This window comes from Parambassis ranga, chromosome 2 (assembly GCF_900634625.1).
Source record: "Parambassis ranga chromosome 2, fParRan2.1, whole genome shotgun sequence".
Taxonomy (NCBI): domain Eukaryota; kingdom Metazoa; phylum Chordata; class Actinopteri; family Ambassidae; genus Parambassis; species Parambassis ranga.
Genome location: NC_041023.1, coordinates 41,155,996 through 41,178,467, shown reverse-complemented (window position 1 = coordinate 41,178,467; position 22,472 = coordinate 41,155,996). Strand labels below are relative to the sequence as shown.

The 22,472-nt window shown below is 44.4% G+C and overlaps 7 non-coding genes across 7 annotated transcripts; 1 reads left to right on the top strand and 6 right to left on the bottom strand.

Annotated features, from left to right (window-relative positions):
* Positions 1-796: 796 nt before the first annotated feature.
* On the bottom strand, positions 797-867 carry trnag-gcc (transfer RNA glycine (anticodon GCC)). The gene has a single exon. It is a non-coding gene; the product is annotated as a tRNA-Gly (tRNA).
* A 197-nt stretch (positions 868-1,064) lies between these two features.
* trnad-guc (transfer RNA aspartic acid (anticodon GUC)) lies at positions 1,065-1,136 on the top strand. The gene has a single exon. It is a non-coding gene; the product is annotated as a tRNA-Asp (tRNA).
* A 13,766-nt stretch (positions 1,137-14,902) lies between these two features.
* trnag-gcc (transfer RNA glycine (anticodon GCC)) lies at positions 14,903-14,973 on the bottom strand. Its single transcript has one exon. It is a non-coding gene; the product is annotated as a tRNA-Gly (tRNA).
* A 174-nt stretch (positions 14,974-15,147) lies between these two features.
* On the bottom strand, positions 15,148-15,230 carry trnal-cag (transfer RNA leucine (anticodon CAG)). The gene has a single exon. It is a non-coding gene; the product is annotated as a tRNA-Leu (tRNA).
* Positions 15,231-15,358: 128 nt separating this feature from the next.
* On the bottom strand, positions 15,359-15,441 carry trnal-cag (transfer RNA leucine (anticodon CAG)). Its single transcript has one exon. It is a non-coding gene; the product is annotated as a tRNA-Leu (tRNA).
* A 163-nt stretch (positions 15,442-15,604) lies between these two features.
* On the bottom strand, positions 15,605-15,677 carry trnak-cuu (transfer RNA lysine (anticodon CUU)). The gene has a single exon. It is a non-coding gene; the product is annotated as a tRNA-Lys (tRNA).
* A 218-nt stretch (positions 15,678-15,895) lies between these two features.
* Positions 15,896-15,968, bottom strand: trnam-cau (transfer RNA methionine (anticodon CAU)). Its single transcript has one exon. It is a non-coding gene; the product is annotated as a tRNA-Met (tRNA).
* Positions 15,969-22,472: the final 6,504 nt, after the last annotated feature.

Below are 22,472 nucleotides of genomic sequence, written 5' to 3'. Positions count from 1 at the left end.
GTGTTTGCTATAAAACTGCATATAAACTCAAGCTGAGATAGCACTTGTTTTTACTGGTTTTTATGTGAAAGAGAGAGTGAGTCTGAATAAATACCCAGTTTATTTTTAATAATTTTTTATACACTTATATATCACATGACAATCGAAAAAGCGTTAGGTGGAGTTTCCTACTCAGTAAATGTGGGGGGTCCAAATGGGCCATTTTAAAATGTGGGGGACACACGTCCCCCTCTGATATAATGGCAGCTATGCCTATGGTCTTGCCATTAGAAACAAGTGACAAGCAGAGTTAAGATTGAAGGTTTATGTTTCTGTATCCTGGGGTTTGATGTCTTCAGGCCACCATTACAGACACTTCAGGAAAGTCTCTCCAGCAGCACTTGGTTGGCTGAGAAAAAAAAGAGAAGAAACTGTATTATTCTATACACAGCTAATCATCTACAGCTATTATAACTTAAACCATTCCTGGACTGTTTAGATTATAACTGCACTATACTACTGTCTTGCACTATACATCTTTTGCACTCTCACTGCATTGTGCCTTCATTTTGTGCCTTGTTTTTTGTGTGTGCCTCATTGCAGGTACACTTTTTTACACTTTATATTTATCTTAAGTTTTTAGTTATATGTTGCGGAGTGAAGAGAAATGCAATTTCGATTCTCTGTATGTCCAGCACATATAGCAGATTTGACAATAAAGTTGACTTTGACTTTTTTTTTATTAATACCAACATCACATGCCCTAGATGCCAAATTCAATAAAAAGGTGGAAACATTTAGGAAGAAAAGATTACGTTGCATTGGCCGGGAATCGAACCCGGGCCTCCCGCGTGGCAGGCGAGAATTCTACCACTGAACCACCAATGCTTATACAACTTTACACACATCACGCACATGATTGGTCCCCCAACACACACATTACGCTTTGGTGTGAACTACGCATCGTTATGTCCGACATATGACGTGAGCTGTTGACTCATTTTGGGTGGGTATTGGGTGTTGACCAGGAACTAGGTACAGGTAACAGGTGAAGACTGAAAAGACTGTGACCACAACCAGCCATCTCCTCGTTAGTATAGTGGTGAGTATCCCCGCCTGTCACGCGGGAGACCGGGGTTCGATTCCCCGACGGGGAGTGCTACTACTTTTTTTTTTTTTTTAACCCTCATGCAATGTTCGCAAACACTACCCTTATGTGTTGTTGGGACAAAAACGTCCTCTAACTTTAACGGTTTTAAAAATATATCAGATAAATATTTTTTTTAAATTTTTTTGCATAGACCTTTTAATTAACTTCAGTTCTAATCAACAGTACTGAAAAAATCATTTTCTCCCAGGATTTTAACCCATAATCACCAATTTTATAAGGGGTGGTGCAAATAAATGGAAAAAAACACACAAAATGGCTCATTTTTAATAGAAAAGGTGAATGTGGACTGGATTTTTTTAACCTTTATTACAGCCTTGGTCATGTCAAACATCAGTAAAAAAATTGACATTATTGCATTAGTTTTTGCACAGCACTGGATTTTCATTTTTTCTCCCTAATGTGTTGTTCGTGGCCATTTTTGTCCCATACACTTCCATTATAACCACATTTTTTGACTGCACAGCCATGGCACTACATAATCATGCATTCTTGATTGTTGGTGGTTTACCCTGTTGGTAGGAGGTAACATTTGTGATTTTTACAGTTAACACAGTTAATGACCATATTAACCCTTTACCTGCAGGCCTGTGCTCATGTAGTGTAGTTTCAAGATTGTATATGGAGTTATAGGGAGTATTTAAGCACATAATTGTGTGTCTACACACTGTGTGTGTATGTTAGAGGAAGAGAGCCATTTGCACACTGACCTTGTTGTGTGTGAGTACACACAACCACAGTTTTCATAGAGTAAACAAAAACAAAGAACGTAGGGATGCAACAAATAGCTGAGAACTTCTACCACGATGACAATTACATTTTGTCAACACAAAATTTTGTTGTTGATGCCTCATAATATTTAAGCAACCTGAAAGGCATTTAATAATAGAATTGTGCACAGTCATCAAATGCACCCCAGGACGAGTTGGGGGCAGTAGCTTCGTTCTTTGAACCATCTGAAGAAGTCAAACAAATGAATTATGGGAGATGCTCTGGCTCAATTTGAGCAGTGAAGTAAAGTTGAGTCCACAATGATCTAAAGTCTGGGTGTCAGGGAAGGAAAGTCAGGAAAATAAAGTTACTAAGTAAGTGAAGTGTACCTAATTCAGGCGTACAACGGCGATGCATGAGCATGTAAAATGAAAACATCCAGGAGTTCTGGCGTCTGAAGTTGTGGATGGGTAAAATAGCTGTTTTTTTTTTTTTAGCTTTTGGAAAACACGTCCTCCAGTAGAGTGACTTTACTTTTAGGTTAGTGTCTCAGTTGAGATCACTGAATTAGTCTAAGTGAAGTCTAATTGCCCATTTTCCATGGTGTGTTGCACTCCACACGACCATACGTACAAGTGCATGTTACTAAATAGACACCATAGATAGATAACTTGATAACATAATAAATAATCATTGAATAACCAAATCTAATCTACAGTTTAGTCCCCTACTAAAATTAGTATTAAAAGTAATTTAGTAAAGTAAATTTGTTGCAGTCCTAAAAGTAAGTGCGTGGCCCTTTGATGCTGAGAGGTTCAGACTAAACAAAACAAAAACACTAGTGGACTTGCATGCATCCTCCTGGTCATTTGATGGTGACAAGAGCAGCAAGCAGCATGAAGAGAGGATTCACCTGAGCATTAGTAAAGGATTTACTTGTGATCGAATGAATGAAGGGACAGCCTGGCCCTTCATAGAGCCAGGCTGCACAATCATTTCCAGAGATTGTGCAAGTGAATCCTGTCTTCATGTTGCGTTCTGCTCTTCTCACCATCAAATGACCACCAAGGTCACATGTAAGACCACTTGCCTTTTTGTTTTGTTTAGCCTGCACCTGTAGACATCAAAGGGCCATACATGCATAGCAACGCTTTCTTTGTTTTTGTTTACTATGAAGACTCTGTGGTTGTGTGTACTCACACACAAGATCAGTGTGCAAATGGCTCTCTTTCTCTCTAACATACACACACAGTGTGTAGACACACAATTATGTGCTAAAATACTCCCTATAACTCCATATACAAGCCAGAAACTACACTACATAAGCACAGGCCTGCAGGGGTAAAATTTGCCCAGTGTACTGTTGACCTATGGAAAATTTTAAAATCATATTAACAAAATATATGTAAAATTAAGCTTGTTGAGCAAAAATGATTCAATTTGTTCACATATTGACAAAGTTATGGCCAAAATAAACAGAAAAATTACTCTCAGAGGACAAAAATGTCCCGAACAGTGCATGAGGGTTAAATCACGGTTTCCTTGACAACAAACACTCCTTATCAAATTAGCCCTATCATCACTGTAGATCAGGGGTGTGAAATTAAAACTGATGGGGCCCCTCTAGACCTTGTCGTCCTATGAGGAGGCCACTGTTTTTTGTTTTGGTTTGTGTGCACGTTAAAATTTGCACTGAAATTATGCGAAACATAATACATCATACATACCTGCCTTGTCTGCAATAAATAGTTCACTAATAGCTCAGGACTCTTGATTAACCCACAGAAACCTAAATATTTCAGATGTTTTTATTAGGGCTGTGTATTGGCAAGAATGATGGTGAAGTGCAGACCTTTTTATTTACCAAGGGAGTTCAGTGCCATGTTTCTGCTGGCTGTTTACATCACGATCAGACCACAGAGTTAGGACTAATGCATGACGTCATAGGCAAATACGCGACTGAGTACCCAGATGCCGTGTTTGTTTTTGCTGGGGATTTTAACCACTGCTACCTCAGGTCTGTGCTCCCAAAGTTTCATCAATAACCCCCCACCCCGTAATCAAAACATTCATGTTTGGAATGAAGAGACCGACTTTGTGCTTCAGGACTGCTTTAATGCTAGAAATTGGGATGTGTTTAAAACTGCTGCTTGGAGGACTGGAGGACTGTTCCTCCAGACTGGATAATAATTTGGATAATTAAGGTTTACCTGAATACATTCAAAATGCTTTTTGTAGCTTTAAAAACTGTAACTGTATTGTAAAGCATACAGGTGTATATTTAACCTGAATAAACCCTGATGACCGATTCGCCGACCGATGTGACACCGGCGCCAAGATGCCACCACAAATTGCCGACTGGTCTGTGGGAAACACTGCATATTAACAGGTATTGCATAGGTGAGTGGAGGTAGAAGTGATTTGTAAAAAAAAGAAACTAAATAAATAATTTGTTGTACACTGTGGTGTATGAGTATTGCACCGGAATTGTTCATTATACAGTCTCACAGCAGCAGGGAGGAAAGACCTTCTGAATCTCTCCTTTACACACCGAGAGAGCAGTCTCCCAATAAAACTGCTCTGCAGTGCTGACAGGGTGTCCTGCAAGGGGATGGGACTCATTGTCCAGCATGGATGTCAGTTTTGTCAGGACCCTCCTGTTACCCACCTCCTGGACTGAGTCCAGAGAACAGCCCAGGACTGAGCTGGACTTCCAGATGACTTTGTCCAGCTTCTTCCTCTCCCTTCTCAGTGATGCTGCTGTTCCAGCAGACCACACCATACAGAATGACTGATGCCACAGCATCAGTCTTCAGAAGTGCCCCTTGCACTCCAAAAGACCACACAGTCTCCTCAGCAGGTAGAGTTCTGCGTCAGTACTCAGTCCAATCTTCCTGAGTTCTGTTCTCACCTGGACTGCTGTGAAGGATGGGGATGGGGGTTGGGGGTGAGTGTCTCTGTTTAGGTGTGAAGTGGTTTGATGTTCTGATGAGCTAAGAGTGTGTGGGGGGTGGGGGGGGGGGGTGGGAGAGGAACAAAATCCAGGCAGAGAGTGGAGGTGCGACTGCATGGGGGGAGGAATGGGTGCTTCATCAAACCTATTAAAGTGTAGGTTTAGGTCTTTGACCCACTTCTGATCCCCCTCAGCCTGTGAATGGGGTGTATTGTAGCCAGAGATGAGGACAAAGCTCCCAGAGACAGACAGAGCAATGTAATCTAGGCAGTTCAGTACAGAATCAGATCAGAATCATGTTTATTGCCATGTAAGTGAAGGGGGTTCACATTACTAGGAATTTGCCTTAGTGATTGGTGCATACAAAGAACATATGACAATTAACATGCAATAAGATAAAAACTAAGATAAAATTAAGTAAATAAACTAAAGTAAGGCTAAATTTACATGACAGACATGGCGTAACAGACATACAATGAACAGAACATAAAATACTGTGCAGATGAAATGGTAAACATAGACCCTTATATGATCGAATGGAACAGTGTAATAATGTAATAATGTAACAGGTACCACATGGATCGGTGAGGTGGTACTCGTGTGCAAGTAGTGCAAGATGGAGTAAACAGTGCAAATAGTCGTCATTGTGCAGTGACTATACTAAAGTGACCTTCTGAAGACAGTGCAGAGCAGTGCATTAATTACAGTTTAACAGTCCAACAGCAGAGGGGAAGAAGCTGTTCTTGTGGCGTGAGGTTCTGGTCCGAATGGACCGTAACCTCCTGCCTGAGGGGAGTGGCTCAAAGAGTCCGTGTCCAGGGTGAGAAGGGTCAGCTGTGATCCGACCTGCACGCCTCAGAGTCCTGGAGACGTACAGGTCCTCGATAGATGGCAGGCTGCAGCCGATCACCTTCTCAGCAGAGACTCATCCCCGTCTGAGATGAGTCCAATGAGGGTGGTGTCGTCAGCAAACTTAATCAGCTTGACAGACTGGTGGCTGGAGGTGCAGCAGTTGGTGTACAGGGAGAAGAGCAGAGGGGAAAGTACACAGCCTTGGGGGGTACCGGTGCTGATGGTCCTTGTTTCCGAGACATTCGTCCCCAGCCTCAAATGCTGTCTCCTGTCTGTCAGGAAGTCAGTGATCCACCGGCAGATGGAGTCTGGAACATGCAGCAGGGACAGCTTGTCTTGGAGGAGAGCTGGGCGGATTGTGTTGAAAGCAGAGCTGAAGTCCACAAACAGGATCCTAGCATAGCTTCCCGGGGAGTCCAGATGCTGCAGGATGTAGTGAAGAGCCAGGTTGACAGCATCGTCCACAGATCTGTTAGCTCTGTAGGCGAACTGCAGGGGGTCCAGGAGGGGGGCTGTGATGGTCTTGAGGTGGGACAGTACCAGGCGCTCAAAGGACTTCATGACTACAGACGTCAGTGCCACAGGTCTGTAGTCATTAAGACCAGTGATCCTTGGTTTCTTGGGAACTGGAACAATGGTGGAGGATTTGAAGCAGGCTGGCACATGGCATGACTCCAGAGAGGTGTTAAAGATGTCTGTGAGCACTGGAGTCAGCTCATCTGCACAGTGTCTTAGGGAGGAGGGGGACACACCATCAGGTCCAGGAGCCTTGCGGGGGTTCAGTCTCCTGAACAGCCTGTTAACATCCTCCTCCATGATTGAGAGGGCAGCTGAGGGGGAGGAGGAGTGGGGCAAGGAGGACTCTGATAGGGTATCTTTGATGTGGATGTCCATGTTGATGGGGTGTGGAGAGGTGTGTGGAGAGGTGTCAGGGCTGGCTGATAGTCCATCAAAGCGGCAGTAGAACTCGTTCAGACTGTTGGCTAATTGCAGGTCGTCAGCTGAGTGGGGGGCTTTGGGCTTGTAGTTGGTGATCTGCCTCAGTCCTTTCCACACAGAGGCAGAGTCGTTAGCAGAGAACTGCTGCTTGATTTTCTCAGAGTACAGTGATTTAAGCTGGATCCATACTCCGCGAGACAAAGACATTTTTCCCCCCTGCAGACGTTACGCCCACAAAATGACGTCATTTTTTGTCTCTGACCGCCCGCTGATCCGCACTCCTGTGCACAGGGTCCGGGCCGAACTTTGTCTTTCAAGGCTGTGCGGCAACCATGCTGTGATTGGTCGGAATTTGGGCGTGATGAAAGTGGAGAAGCGCAAGAGCCTCTCCAGGTATATAGGTAGGTGTATAAACAGCACTGATTCAACAGATTTAGATAAGACCATACCGGTTTTGCATGATGAGCAATAAAAGAAAGAAAGAAAGGCAAGTCAGGGTGATTTGTCACCAATAACTCCAGACAGCCATTCACACATACCAGATGGTGACTGTTATTACCATTCTATATACTCCTACATACCCGGGCATAATAGGCTCGTTAACAGTGTCTGTATATCTTTGCTATTGTTACTTTTAATGTCGCATCTTCACAGCTCATCACCGGACAGTTTGAAGTATCGCAGGCACATTGGAACACAGTAGATGTGCAAATGTGGTCATAAAGGCACAAACACTGAATCTTTGCTATTGTTACTTTTGATGTCGCATTTTCACAACTCATCGCCGGACATCTCACGCTGTTGCAGGCACCCTCTCTGTATAATGCCCTCTTGCCATGGCACAAGTCCTTGTGGTGTGTTAAAAAACTCAGTAAAGTCTTTCCTTATAGTTTAGTGGGCGGGCCGTATGAGGAGTTCTGCACACACGCGTCTCGCGGAGTATGGTACCTCAGTACGGAAAAGACCTTTTTTTTGTATCTCTTACCACCCGTGGAGCGCGTTCTCCGCTCTTTGTCTCGCGGAGTATGGAACAGCCTTTAGCACTTCTCACCTCCTTGCTAAACCTGTACTTGGCCTGTTTGTAGCAGTCTCTGTCCCCACTTCTGAAAGCGGCCTCCTTCTCTAGCCTCAGCTGTCTGAGTTTAGCTGTGAACCAGGGTTTGTCATTGTTATAACTCACCCTGGTGCGTGTTGGCACAATACTGTCCTCACAGTACTGTATATATGACGTCACAGTGTCTGTATACTCATCAAGACTATCAGTGGCAGCCCTGAACACCTCCCAGTCCGTTGTCTCAAAACAGGAGCGAAGCTCCTTCACAGCCTGGCTGGTCCACTTTTTAGATGTCCTCACCACAGGTTTGGAGAGCTTCAGCCTCTGTCTGTACGCAGGAATCAGATGGACCATCACGTGGTCAGATAGTCCAAGAGCAGCACGGGGCACTGCGCGATATGCCTCGCTTATTGTGGTGTAACAGTGATCCAGTGTGTTCTCCTCTCTGGTCGGGCATTTGATCAGCTGTTTGTACTTCGGGAGTTCTTTGCTCAGGTTTCCTTTATTAAAGTCACCAAGGACAATAATTAAGGAGTCCGGATATGTTTGCTCCAAACACAGGATCTGATCCGGGAGTGCACGCTGAGCCTCGTGCACGTCCGCACCGGCAGACTCATCCCCGTCTGAGATGAGTCCAATGAGGGTGGTGTCGTCAGCAAACTTAATCAGCTTGACAGACTGGTGGCTGGAGGTGCAGCAGTTGGTGTACAGGGAGAAGAGCAGAGGGGAAAGTACACAGCCTTGGGGGGTACCGGTGCTGATGGTCCTTGTTTCCGAGACATTCGTCCCCAGCCTCAAATGCTGTCTCCTGTCTGTCAGGAAGTCAGTGATCCACCGGCAGATGGAGTCTGGAACATGCAGCAGGGACAGCTTGTCTTGGAGGAGAGCTGGGCGGATTGTGTTGAAAGCAGAGCTGAAGTCCACAAACAGGATCCTAGCATAGCTTCCCAGGGAGTCCAGATGCTGCAGGATGTAGTGAAGAGCCAGGTTGACAGCATCGTCCACAGATCTGTTAGCTCTGTAGGCGAACTGCAGGGGGTCCAGGAGGGGGGCTGTGATGGTCTTGAGGTGGGACAGTACCAGGCGCTCAAAGGACTTCATGACTACAGACGTCAGTGCCACAGGTCTGTAGTCATTAAGACCAGTGATCCTTGGTTTCTTGGGAACTGGAACAATGGTGGAGGATTTGAAGCAGGCTGGCACATGGCATGACTCCAGAGAGGTGTTAAAGATGTCTGTGAGCACTGGAGTCAGCTCATCTGCACAGTGTCTTAGGGAGGAGGGGGACACACCATCAGGTCCAGGAGCCTTGCGGGGGTTCAGTCTCCTGAACAGCCTGTTAACATCCTCCTCCATGATTGAGAGGGCAGCTGAGGGGGAGGAGGAGTGGGGCAAGGAGGACTCTGATAGGGTATCTTTGATGTGGATGTCCATGTTGATGGGGTGTGGAGAGGTGTGTGGAGAGGTGTCAGGGCTGGCTGATAGTCCATCAAAGCGGCAGTAGAACTCGTTCAGACTGTTGGCTAATTGCAGGTCGTCAGCTGAGTGGGGGGCTTTGGGCTTGTAGTTGGTGATCTGCCTCAGTCCTTTCCACACAGAGGCAGAGTCGTTAGCAGAGAACTGCTGCTTGATTTTCTCAGAGTACAGTGATTTAAGCTGGATCCATACTCCGCGAGACAAAGACATTTTTCCCCCCTGCAGACGTTACGCCCACAAAATGACGTCATTTTTTGTCTCTGACCGCCCGCTGATCCGCACTCCTGTGCACAGGGTCCGGGCCGAACTTTGTCTTTCAAGGCTGTGCGGCAACCATGCTGTGATTGGTCGGAATTTGGGCGTGATGAAAGTGGAGAAGCGCAAGAGCCTCTCCAGGTATATAGGTAGGTGTATAAACAGCACTGATTCAACAGATTTAGATAAGACCATACCGGTTTTGCATGATGAGCAATAAAAGAAAGAAAGAAAGGCAAGTCAGGGTGATTTGTCACCAATAACTCCAGACAGCCATTCACACATACCAGATGGTGACTGTTATTACCATTCTATATACTCCTACATACCCGGGCATAATAGGCTCGTTAACAGTGTCTGTATATCTTTGCTATTGTTACTTTTAATGTCGCATCTTCACAGCTCATCACCGGACAGTTTGAAGTATCGCAGGCACATTGGAACACAGTAGATGTGCAAATGTGGTCATAAAGGCACAAACACTGAATCTTTGCTATTGTTACTTTTGATGTCGCATTTTCACAACTCATCGCCGGACATCTCACGCTGTTGCAGGCACCCTCTCTGTATAATGCCCTCTTGCCATGGCACAAGTCCTTGTGGTGTGTTAAAAAACTCAGTAAAGTCTTTCCTTATAGTTTAGTGGGCGGGCCGTATGAGGAGTTCTGCACACACGCGTCTCGCGGAGTATGGTACCTCAGTACGGAAAAGACCTTTTTTTTGTATCTCTTACCACCCGTGGAGCGCGTTCTCCGCTCTTTGTCTCGCGGAGTATGGAACAGCCTTTAGCACTTCTCACCTCCTTGCTAAACCTGTACTTGGCCTGTTTGTAGCAGTCTCTGTCCCCACTTCTGAAAGCGGCCTCCTTCTCTAGCCTCAGCTGTCTGAGTTTAGCTGTGAACCAGGGTTTGTCATTGTTATAACTCACCCTGGTGCGTGTTGGCACAATACTGTCCTCACAGTACTGTATATATGACGTCACAGTGTCTGTATACTCATCAAGACTATCAGTGGCAGCCCTGAACACCTCCCAGTCCGTTGTCTCAAAACAGGAGCGAAGCTCCTTCACAGCCTGGCTGGTCCACTTTTTAGATGTCCTCACCACAGGTTTGGAGAGCTTCAGCCTCTGTCTGTACGCAGGAATCAGATGGACCATCACGTGGTCAGATAGTCCAAGAGCAGCACGGGGCACTGCGCGATATGCCTCGCTTATTGTGGTGTAACAGTGATCCAGTGTGTTCTCCTCTCTGGTCGGGCATTTGATCAGCTGTTTGTACTTCGGGAGTTCTTTGCTCAGGTTTCCTTTATTAAAGTCACCAAGGACAATAATTAAGGAGTCCGGATATGTTTGCTCCAAACACAGGATCTGATCCGGGAGTGCACGCTGAGCCTCGTGCACGTCCGCACCGGCAGACTCATCCCCGTCTGAGATGAGTCCAATGAGGGTGGTGTCGTCAGCAAACTTAATCAGCTTGACAGACTGGTGGCTGGAGGTGCAGCAGTTGGTGTACAGGGAGAAGAGCAGAGGGGAAAGTACACAGCCTTGGGGGGTACCGGTGCTGATGGTCCTTGTTTCCGAGACATTCGTCCCCAGCCTCAAATGCTGTCTCCTGTCTGTCAGGAAGTCAGTGATCCACCGGCAGATGGAGTCTGGAACATGCAGCAGGGACAGCTTGTCTTGGAGGAGAGCTGGGCGGATTGTGTTGAAAGCAGAGCTGAAGTCCACAAACAGGATCCTAGCATAGCTTCCCAGGGAGTCCAGATGCTGCAGGATGTAGTGAAGAGCCAGGTTGACAGCATCGTCCACAGATCTGTTAGCTCTGTAGGCGAACTGCAGGGGGTCCAGGAGGGGGGCTGTGATGGTCTTGAGGTGGGACAGTACCAGGCGCTCAAAGGACTTCATGACTACAGACGTCAGTGCCACAGGTCTGTAGTCATTAAGACCAGTGATCCTTGGTTTCTTGGGAACTGGAACAATGGTGGAGGATTTGAAGCAGGCTGGCACATGGCATGACTCCAGAGAGGTGTTAAAGATGTCTGTGAGCACTGGAGTCAGCTCATCTGCACAGTGTCTTAGGGAGGAGGGGGACACACCATCAGGTCCAGGAGCCTTGCGGGGGTTCAGTCTCCTGAACAGCCTGTTAACATCCTCCTCCATGATTGAGAGGGCAGCTGAGGGGGAGGAGGAGTGGGGCAAGGAGGACTCTGATAGGGTATCTTTGATGTGGATGTCCATGTTGATGGGGTGTGGAGAGGTGTGTGGAGAGGTGTCAGGGCTGGCTGATAGTCCATCAAAGCGGCAGTAGAACTCGTTCAGACTGTTGGCTAATTGCAGGTCGTCAGCTGAGTGGGGGGCTTTGGGCTTGTAGTTGGTGATCTGCCTCAGTCCTTTCCACACAGAGGCAGAGTCGTTAGCAGAGAACTGCTGCTTGATTTTCTCAGAGTACAGTGATTTAAGCTGGATCCATACTCCGCGAGACAAAGACATTTTTCCCCCCTGCAGACGTTACGCCCACAAAATGACGTCATTTTTTGTCTCTGACCGCCCGCTGATCCGCACTCCTGTGCACAGGGTCCGGGCCGAACTTTGTCTTTCAAGGCTGTGCGGCAACCATGCTGTGATTGGTCGGAATTTGGGCGTGATGAAAGTGGAGAAGCGCAAGAGCCTCTCCAGGTATATAGGTAGGTGTATAAACAGCACTGATTCAACAGATTTAGATAAGACCATACCGGTTTTGCATGATGAGCAATAAAAGAAAGAAAGAAAGGCAAGTCAGGGTGATTTGTCACCAATAACTCCAGACAGCCATTCACACATACCAGATGGTGACTGTTATTACCATTCTATATACTCCTACATACCCGGGCATAATAGGCTCGTTAACAGTGTCTGTATATCTTTGCTATTGTTACTTTTAATGTCGCATCTTCACAGCTCATCACCGGACAGTTTGAAGTATCGCAGGCACATTGGAACACAGTAGATGTGCAAATGTGGTCCTAAAGGCACAAACACTGAATCTTTGCTATTGTTACTTTTGATGTCGCATTTTCACAACTCATCGCCGGACATCTCACGCTGTTGCAGGCACCCTCTCTGTATAATGCCCTCTTGCCATGGCACAAGTCCTTGTGGTGTGTTAAAAAACTCAGTAAAGTCTTTCCTTATAGTTTAGTGGGCGGGCCGTATGAGGAGTTCTGCACACACGCGTCTCGCGGAGTATGGTACCTCAGTACGGAAAAGACCTTTTTTTTGTATCTCTTACCACCCGTGGAGCGCGTTCTCCGCTCTTTGTCTCGCTGAGTATGGAACAGCCTTTAGCACTTCTCACCTCCTTGCTAAACCTGTACTTGGCCTGTTTGTAGCAGTCTCTGTCCCCACTTCTGAAAGCGGCCTCCTTCTCTAGCCTCAGCTGTCTGAGTTTAGCTGTGAACCAGGGTTTGTCATTGTTATAACTCACCCTGGTGCGTGTTGGCACAATACTGTCCTCACAGTACTGTATATATGACGTCACAGTGTCTGTATACTCATCAAGACTATCAGTGGCAGCCCTGAACACCTCCCAGTCCGTTGTCTCAAAACAGGAGCGAAGCTCCTTCACAGCCTGGCTGGTCCACTTTTTAGATGTCCTCACCACAGGTTTGGAGAGCTTCAGCCTCTGTCTGTACGCAGGAATCAGATGGACCATCACGTGGTCAGATAGTCCAAGAGCAGCACGGGGCACTGCGCGATATGCCTCGCTTATTGTGGTGTAACAGTGATCCAGTGTGTTCTCCTCTCTGGTCGGGCATTTGATCAGCTGTTTGTACTTCGGGAGTTCTTTGCTCAGGTTTCCTTTATTAAAGTCACCAAAGACAATAATTAAGGAGTCCGGATATGTTTGCTCCAAACACAGGATCTGATCCGGGAGTGCACGCTGAGCCTCGTGCACGTCCGCACCGGGCGAGATGTAAACAGCGGCCAGAATGAATGAAGCAAACTCACGTGGAGAGTAAAATGGCTTACAGTGAATGAATAAGTATTCCAGAGCAGGAGAGCAGTGCTGGGAGATCACAGTCACATCAGTACACCAACCACTGTTGATATAGAAACAGACACCTCCACCTTTGGTTTTACCGGAGAGTTCCCTGTGGCGATCCGCTCGGAGGAGTTGGAATCCCTCCAGCTGCAGCGCGCAGTCCGGTATCTGTTCACAAAGCCAGGTCTCCGTGAAGCACAACACACAAAATGAAGAAAAGTCCCTGTTCCTTCTCATCAACAGTGTCAGCTCGTCCATTTTGTTGCTAAGTGAGCGGACGTTAGAGAGAAAAATCCCAGGTAACGGTGTGCGCGTCCCACGTCTCCGGAGGCGCACCAGCGCACCAGCTCTCTTCCCTCTGCGCCGGCGTCTCACCTTTTTAACTAAAACGTGTAGTAAATCGGCAGCAGATGCTAAAAAAACTGGTGATAAGTCCACAGGTATGGTAAATCTGATGTTCATGAGCTCTTCTCTGGTATAAGAGCATGCAGACACACAGTTTGTGCACAAAAACAAACAAAACAGAGCGCACCAAAACACCAGGGCGTCCGTACCCGGCGCCATCTTGATTTAGCTGAGGAATGCTCAGGACAAGACTCAGCAGTCAGCCAAAGGCGCCAACGAGACTTGAGCCCTATGCTCCAATGGCTCAAAACACAAAAGTAAAGAAAATTAAATCTGCAAGCAACATTGCAGGCCATCGCTGTCTCCTCTCCTATGCTGTCCTCTCCTCTCATTTCCAGAGATGTACAACAAACACATCACATTTACAACAGAAATTTCCTGCTGCCTGCTGCTAGTAGGTGGCGCTGTGACGGTATCATCCTATTAGCATATACACTCAACAAAAATATAAACGCAACACTTTTGTTTTTGCTCCCATGTTTCATGAGATGGACTTGAAGATCTAAACTTCATTCCAGATACACAATATTACCATTCCTCTCAAACATTGTTCACAAATCTGTCTAAATGTGTGAGAGTGAGCACTTCTGCTTTGCTGAGATAATCCATCCCACCTCACAGGTGTGCCACATCAAGATGCTGATCTGACATCATGATTAGTGCACAGGTGTACCTCAAACTGCCCACAATAAAAGGCCACCCTGAAATGTGCATTTTGTTTCTGCTTTATTGGCGGTCTGGGGACTCAGAACCAGTCAGTATCTGGTGTGACCACCATTTGCCTCATGCAGTGCAGAAAATACAGTGTTTCTTTGTAATGATGAATGGTCAACTTTGAGGCCACGCCCCCGCCACACGTAACACTTTTGAAAGAGTTTTGGAATGCGTTTTTTGTCTTGTCTCCTTTGATGACATCAGTGGACTGTTGACATAGCAACGTACCAAGCTAAAACAAAGGGGCTACACATTAGGGGGGGGGGCCTTTCAAAAGTCCAGAAGTCCCTAGGGTTTTAATAGGGCTATCGCACATTTCGTGCTCGGGCCCTAACAAGACAAGGAAAAACTATAACAGGATGGGGGAGAAAAGGAATTGCATTGGCCGGGAATCGAACCCGGGCCTCCCGCGTGGCAGGCGAGAATTCTACCACTGAACCACCAATGCTCACAGAACAGCCTTGAAGGCGTGTTCGTTTTAGTGGATGAACAAATACATATTCAAGAACTGACTACTACTTAACAGAGATCACATTGCTCACAGTAAACTATAATTAAAGGGCATCAACTATAAGACAAAAAAAAAATCAATCAGAAGCACATTCAACTTAACAAAAACATTTGTCAGAAGTGGGATTCGAACCCACGCCTCCAGAGGAGACTGCGACCTGAACGCAGCGCCTTAGACCGCTCGGCCATCCTGACATGTATGACTGCTCTGAAACAGCCCTTTAAAAAGACATTACCATAAGTAATAAACTATAATTAAAGGGCATCAACTATAAGACAAAAAAAAAATCAATCAGAAGCAGATTCAACTTAACAAAAACATTTGTCAGAAGTGGGATTCGAACCCACGCCTCCAGAGGAGACTGCGACCTGAACGCAGCGCCTTAGACCGCTCGGCCATCCTGACATGTATGACTGCTCTGAAACAGCCCTTTAAAAAGACATTACCATAAGTAATAACCACAAAGAGTTTACCCTGTAGATGCAACAACGCTAAAGCTAGAAGAGTTTATTTACCTTGCTGGGTTAAACTTTCAAAACCTTTTTTTTTGAAAGTTTCAAAAAGTTTGCGCCCAACGTGGGGCTCGAACCCACGACCCTGAGATTAAGAGTCTCATGCTCTACCGACTGAGCTAGCCGGGCTTATTTCCCAACCAAAAAGACGACATTTTTTGTAACTACTCATGCTACCAGTATGGTCAAGTGACATATTAAGATTAAGAAACCTTTATTAGTCCCGCAATGGGGAAATTGCATATTTCAGATGATGTCAAACAAGTGGAAAACATGAAACACATGATCCCCTTGGGGATCAATACAGTATATCTATATGAAAGAAAAAACTATAAAAACAAAACACATGCCCCGTGTGAGGCTCGAACTCACGACCTTCAGATTATGAGACTGACGCGCTGCCTACTGCGCCAACGAGGCTTGAAACTGTGAAAAATAGGTACACTTTTTACAGGTACCCTTATCATTGTATTGCAAACAACAGGTTAACTCTAGCAGCTATTGGTAAGTACTCATGGTAAGGGGACGCCACGAGTGATAAGTTTGTACACGGAGCTGACGTCGCTTCAGAAAGGTGTGAATGAGAGCGTCACAGATTACATTATTCGTGCAGAGACTGCCATCACAGCACTGCGGAATGCGGGAGAGACTGTGCTTTGAGAGCACAAAGGCGTTTGCTGCAACTGGTTCTGGAGAGGACAGCATAATGAAAGTTAAAGAAAGAAACAAGTGGAGTGTGAAACTCACCTGTTACAACTGCGGACAGAAAGGCCACAAAGCCGCCGAATGCACGTCATCCGCTGGGGAACGAAGAGAGCGGAGACAGTGGTGCAATTTTTGTAAAAGTTCCACACAGTGACACACACTGCCGGCGAAGAAAGAGAGACAAGGTGAAGCAAACGGTGGATGAAGAGGAGGACCACACGTTCGCATTCAAGGTGGAAGATGTCCCGGTTAGTGCAATGAAGGTGAAAGGTCTCATGATTGACTCGGGAGCCACTAAACACATTATTACGGACATCGGGAAATTCAAGGAGTTTGACCCATGTTTTAAACCTCAGAGCCATATTCTGGAGTTGGCTGATGGAAAGCGGGCCAGCGGTGTCGCGCTGAAGAAGGGCACAGCTAAAGTGCGCCTGAAAGACAGCAGAGGTCGCAAAAGTGGTACAACATTTAATATTCATACCTGTGATAGACTGTTTTATTTGAGTACTATTCCAGATGAGGTTGATGAGTGTGACGCCTGTTTAGACATTCAGACGTGGCATGAGATATTAGGCCACTGTAATTATGATGATTTGGTAAAGTTGGAGAGTGTTACAGATGGAATGAAAATTCAAGGTAAAACTGATAAGTCCAATCTGAAATGTGAAGTGTGTATACAAGGTAAATTTGCTCAGAGCAGAAACAGAGATCCAGATGAGAAAGCTAAACATATACTTGAACTTGTTCATGCAGATCTTGCTGGACCTATAGAGCCAGCAGCGAAAGATGGTTTCAGATTTGCTTTAGCATTCACAGATGATTATTCAGGAGCTGTGTTCACATATTTCCTGAAAAACAAGAGTGATACTGCCAAAGCCACAGAGAGGTTCATTGCTGATGTTGCACCCTATGGTAAGATCAAATGTATAAGATCAGACAATGGAACTGAGTTTACATCTTCTGTTTTCCAGTCACTGCTCAGTAGAAATGCCATCAGACATGAAACCTCAGCTCCTTATTCACCCCATCAAAATGGGACAGCTGAAAGAGCTTGGAGAACCCTGTTTGAAATGGCAAGATGCATGCTAATTGATAGCAAATTACCAAAAGAGTTGTGGACATATGCCGTACAAACAGCTTCCATAATCAGGAATAGATGTTACAACAGACGTCTCGGTCAGACCCCATATTACCTGATAACTGGGAAGAAGCCTGACCTATCCAAAATGAGACCATTTGGGTCAGAATGTTATGCATATAAATATAACAAGAAAAAGTTGGACGCACGTTGTGAAAAGGGGATATTTGTGGGTTATGATAAAAACAGTCCTGCATATCTTGTTTTCTATCCAGATACAGGCAAAGTACTCAAAAATAGGTTGGTGAAGTTTGTCACAAAGAATACCAGTGAGTGTGACACTCAGGTAGATGAGGACCTGTATGAACCCCTTAATCACAGGAAGAGAGTTGAGACCCAGTTATCAAAAACTGATGTACCTGAGGTAATCCCTCAAGAAATAAAAGTAGAATGTGATGGTAATACCAATTTAAAAGGTGAAGGTGAGAGTATTCAGAGTACTCGATATCCAACAAGAGAGAGGAGACCCCCTCAGTACTATACAGACTATGACTATAAAATAAAATGTGATGAGGATCAGGACTTAACAATTGACTACTGCTATCGTGTTGCATGTGATGTCCCCCAGACACTGAAGGAAGCTTTGAGCTCTTCAGAATCAGATCACTGGGTAAAAGCTATGAAGGAGGAGATGGACTCTCTAAAAGAGAACGATACCTTCACATTGACATCTCTGCCTGAAGGTAATCATGCAGTGGGGGGCAGATGGGTTTATGCTATAAAAGAGAATCCATCCGAAACAATATATAAGGCCAGATATGTCGCAAAAGGTTATAGTCAAGTAGCTGGTATTGATTATAAAGAAACATTTTCACCTACTGCAGATATGACTTCTGTACGTGTCTTAATGCAGCTTGCAGCACAGTATGACTTAGATTTACATCAGATGGATGTCAAAACTGCATATTTACATGCACCCATAGACTGTGAAATATATATGGAGCAGCCTGAAGGGTTTGAAGTAAAGTCAAAAACAGGAGAGAAGTTAGTGTGCAGACTTAATAAGTCATTGTATGGACTGAAACAATCGGGGAGAAACTGGAACAAAATGCTGCATGATTTTCTAATTGAAAATGGTTTTGTTCAAAACTCAGCTGACCATTGCGTGTACAGCAAACAAACTGACAAAGAAAGATGCATATTGATCATTTGGGTAGACGACATTATTATTGCAGCGAGTGAAGGCCAAGTGATTAAAACCGTGAAGGAAATGTTGGGAGCAAAATTCAAAATTAAAGATCTTGGAAACCTTAGACATTTCTTGGGCATTGATTTTGCACAAAAAGAGGGTGAGATAAAAATGAACCAGAAAAGATGCATCACAAACATTCTGGAGAGATTTGATATGACTCACTGCAAACCAAGGTCAACACCATGTGAAGTGAAACTTAAATTTGACAATGATGGTGAACCTATCGATCCAAAAAGGTATCGTGAATTGGTTGGAAGTTTAATCTATGTAATGACAAGTACTCGCCCAGACTTGAGCTTTATTGTCAGTAAGCTGTCACAGTATCTATCTGAACCAAAAGAGCAACATTGGGTTGCAGCTAAACATGTGTTGAGGTATTTGAAAGGCACTTTAGACCTGGAATTGTGTTACAAGAAATGCAATGTAAATCTCAAACTTGTATCTTATAGTGATGCAGACTGGGCAGCAGACCAGAATGATAGGCGTAGCATCACTGGTTACTGTTTCAGTCTATCTCAGAGTGGACCTGTTATTGCCTGGAAGTCTAAGAAACAACAAACTGTTTCTCTATCAACATGTGAAGCTGAATACATGGCTTTGTCAGCTACTGCACAAGAAAGCCTGTATCTTGTCAATTTAATCAATGAAATGGACAATGTACTTAACTATGCACCAGTGACAGTTTTTGAGGACAATCAGGGTGCTATTGCGCTTTCAAAGAGCCCCGTATGTCGGCAAAGATGTAAACATATTGATATTAGATATCACTTTGTCCGATCTGTAGTCAATGATGGTAAAATCACTCTTCATTACTGTCCTACAGAGGATATGGTGGCTGATGTACTAACTAAACCTGTCACCAGAATCAGAATGGAGAAATTTGTGTGTTTTCTATTTGGTGTATAAATGAAATATTGTATTGAATGTATGATGCACTGTGTTACTGTTCTCTGTTGTCAATGTAAGAGCAAGTGGGGGTGTTGAGCTATGTCATTGTGTTCTCTTAATTGACCCAGTGACCTAGTTTTGGAAGTGGGCGTGGTCACACACCGGTGTGCAATTCTTAATAAATGGCCACTGCTGCAACGTGTGTGTGCGCAGGTCAAAGTGAACCTGGTGTTGTATGTTTCCTTCATCATGTTATTCCGGCACTTTAAGTTTATTTAAAGAATGGCTGCGCCAACACCTCAACCTGACAAGACAAACCAGGCTCCATCTAAGAAACAGAAGAAGAGTTTTGGAAGCTTCTTGAGGAACCCTGCTGCAGAGGTCAACAGTGTCTCTGACAGAGAGAAAGTTGAAGGTGAACTGAACAGCTATCTGCTTGGACAAGCAGCAGATGGTGATAGTGATCCTCTCGCATGGTGGAATATACACAAGGTGAATTTCCCCTTGATTAGCCAATTGGCCAAAAAGTACTTGTGCATCCCTGCTACAAGCATAGCCTCAGAGAGGGTTTTTAGTGCTGGGGGGAATATTGTGACATGTTAGAGATCTCTTCTGAAATCTTCCATGGTTAACATGCTGGTCTTCTTGACCAAAAATCTCACTAAGGTCTAAGTGTTGCACGGGAGGATTCACAGTCATTATTGTGTTTGCACTGTTCAGGATACTCCTGTCTACCTCATTTTGACGTATTGTTCAAGTGTTCTTGTTTTAATTTAATTTTCTTATCTTACATATTTGTAAAAGATATCGTTTTCTTCTGCGCTGTTGTGTAAACATTTTTCATATAATATTTAATTTTATTTTGGCTGTCATGCTGCTGCTGGTCTTTATGTTGAAAGTACTTGTGAGAATGCACTTGTGCAGGTTAATTTGCACAGAGTTTTTTTAAGTTGAAATGATGTGACTTTTTTTCCTTTGTCCTGTTTATTTTTTTAGGTTGATATGCACTCTTGTGATCTTAAGATTTGAAGGACAAAGGTAATTTAAGTTTTTGCTTCATTATTATTTTGAAGCAGTTTGTGCAATGCATCCATTAAAAGTACATATTTCAAACATGACTGGTTTGTGCCTAATCACTACTTAACATTTTAACCTGTCAGAATAAAGTAGTTAACTTGACTGATGATTTGTCAGGATCATTTTAGAACAATGTGGCGATTTAGAGTCAAAAACATGCAAGTGCAATTGTCATCAAATAATCGTCAAATTAATCGTTGTCAGCTAAATGCCACAATTAATCGTGATTAATTTTTTTGCCAATATCGCCCAACCCTACTACAGAGAAACTATCCAGCTGCTGGAAGATTGTTATGGTGACCCCTCAAAGATTGCAACAGCCCTAAAGGAAAAGTTTTTCAATGGCCACAAATGAAGCATGAAGATGCTAAAGCCCTCAACAGCTTTTCTCTTTTTCTTGTGAGTTGTTCTAATGCTTTACAGTATATGGATTATATGGATGAATTAGATAATCCAACTAACATGATGGTTATTGTGTCAAAATTGCCATATAATTGCCGCTTTTGAATTACAGGAAAGAAAAAGAGGAAGAGTAAAATATATGGATCTTGTCACATTTGTTGACAGAGAAGCAAAAATCATTAATGATCCGCTCTTCGGAGACCTGCATTGTCCTGCTGCTGCAGAAATAAAGGAGAGAAAATAAAGCATGTTGGAAAATGAGACAAAGAAAGATAAATCAAAAAGGAGCAGTTTTGCCACTAATGTAACTCTGTCTAAAGAATGTATAAATGATAAGTCTAAGACCATCAGTGCTCAGAGTGGTTCTGCCTTCAACAAGCCATGCCTTTTCTGCAAAAGAAATCACGCCATGGTAGAATTTCACAGCATCTTGGAAAAACCTCATAATGAGAAGCTGGACATACTGACAAAAATTGGGCTTTGTTTTGGTTGCTTAGCTAAAGGGCATGTAAGCCAGCAGTGCAAAAGGAGAGCTGCATGTCAGATATGTTCACAGAAGCACCCCGATTTGCTACATATTTATAAAAGTGAAAACATATCAAAACGTGCAAATGCAGGCTGTCAAACAGAAAACAATTTCAATGGCCAAGCTATCTCAAGTGCTTTAGTTAGCTTAAATCAAATTGCCACAGCCTCTGAGAGGGTCGGAGATGGCTGTATTTTGTCCATACTCCCAGTTTGTGTAAAATCAAAACAGGGAACAAAGATTGTGGAAACATATGCCTTTTTGGACCCTGGGAGAACAGGCACATTTTGCACTGACATGCTGGCAAGGCAGTTAAACCTGCAGGGCAAAGAGACAGAGCTTACCTTAAGCACAATGGGGTCAGTCAAACAGGTAAAAGGACGCATCATGAGAGATTTAGAAGTCTGTGGACTAGAAGAAAAAACATATGTTGATCTTCCAAAAGCTTTCACACTAGCAAAAATCCCTGTGGGAAAGGAAAACATTCCTCAACAAAAGGACATAGAAAGATGGTCTTACCTTAAGCAAGTGAAACTGCCCTTCATAAATGCAGATGTGGGATTGCTCATTGGTAATGATGTGACTGAAGCCTTTGAACAATGGGAGATGATACACAGCAGAAACAACGGCCTGTATGCTGTAAAATCAATTCTTGGATGGACTGTCAATGGACCCCTGACAGCACAGAAGGAGGGTGAGCGGCACATTGTCTCTGTAAATCGCATCTCAGGGTGTACCGTGGAAAAATTGCTTGAGCAGCAATATGTGGTTGCCTTTCCTGAACATCACTTTAAAGAGGAGACTGAAATGTCTGTTTATGAATTCTGTGTCTAAATCTGTGAGCTTTAAGGATGGTCATTATTATATTAAGCTTTCAGCAAAAAGGACTGAACTCAGGATGAGAAAACAATCGTGATGCAGCAGTCCAGCGTGCACTCACTCTGAAGAAAAGGCTGAGCAGAAATTCTGAATTCCACAGAGAGTATACAGAATACA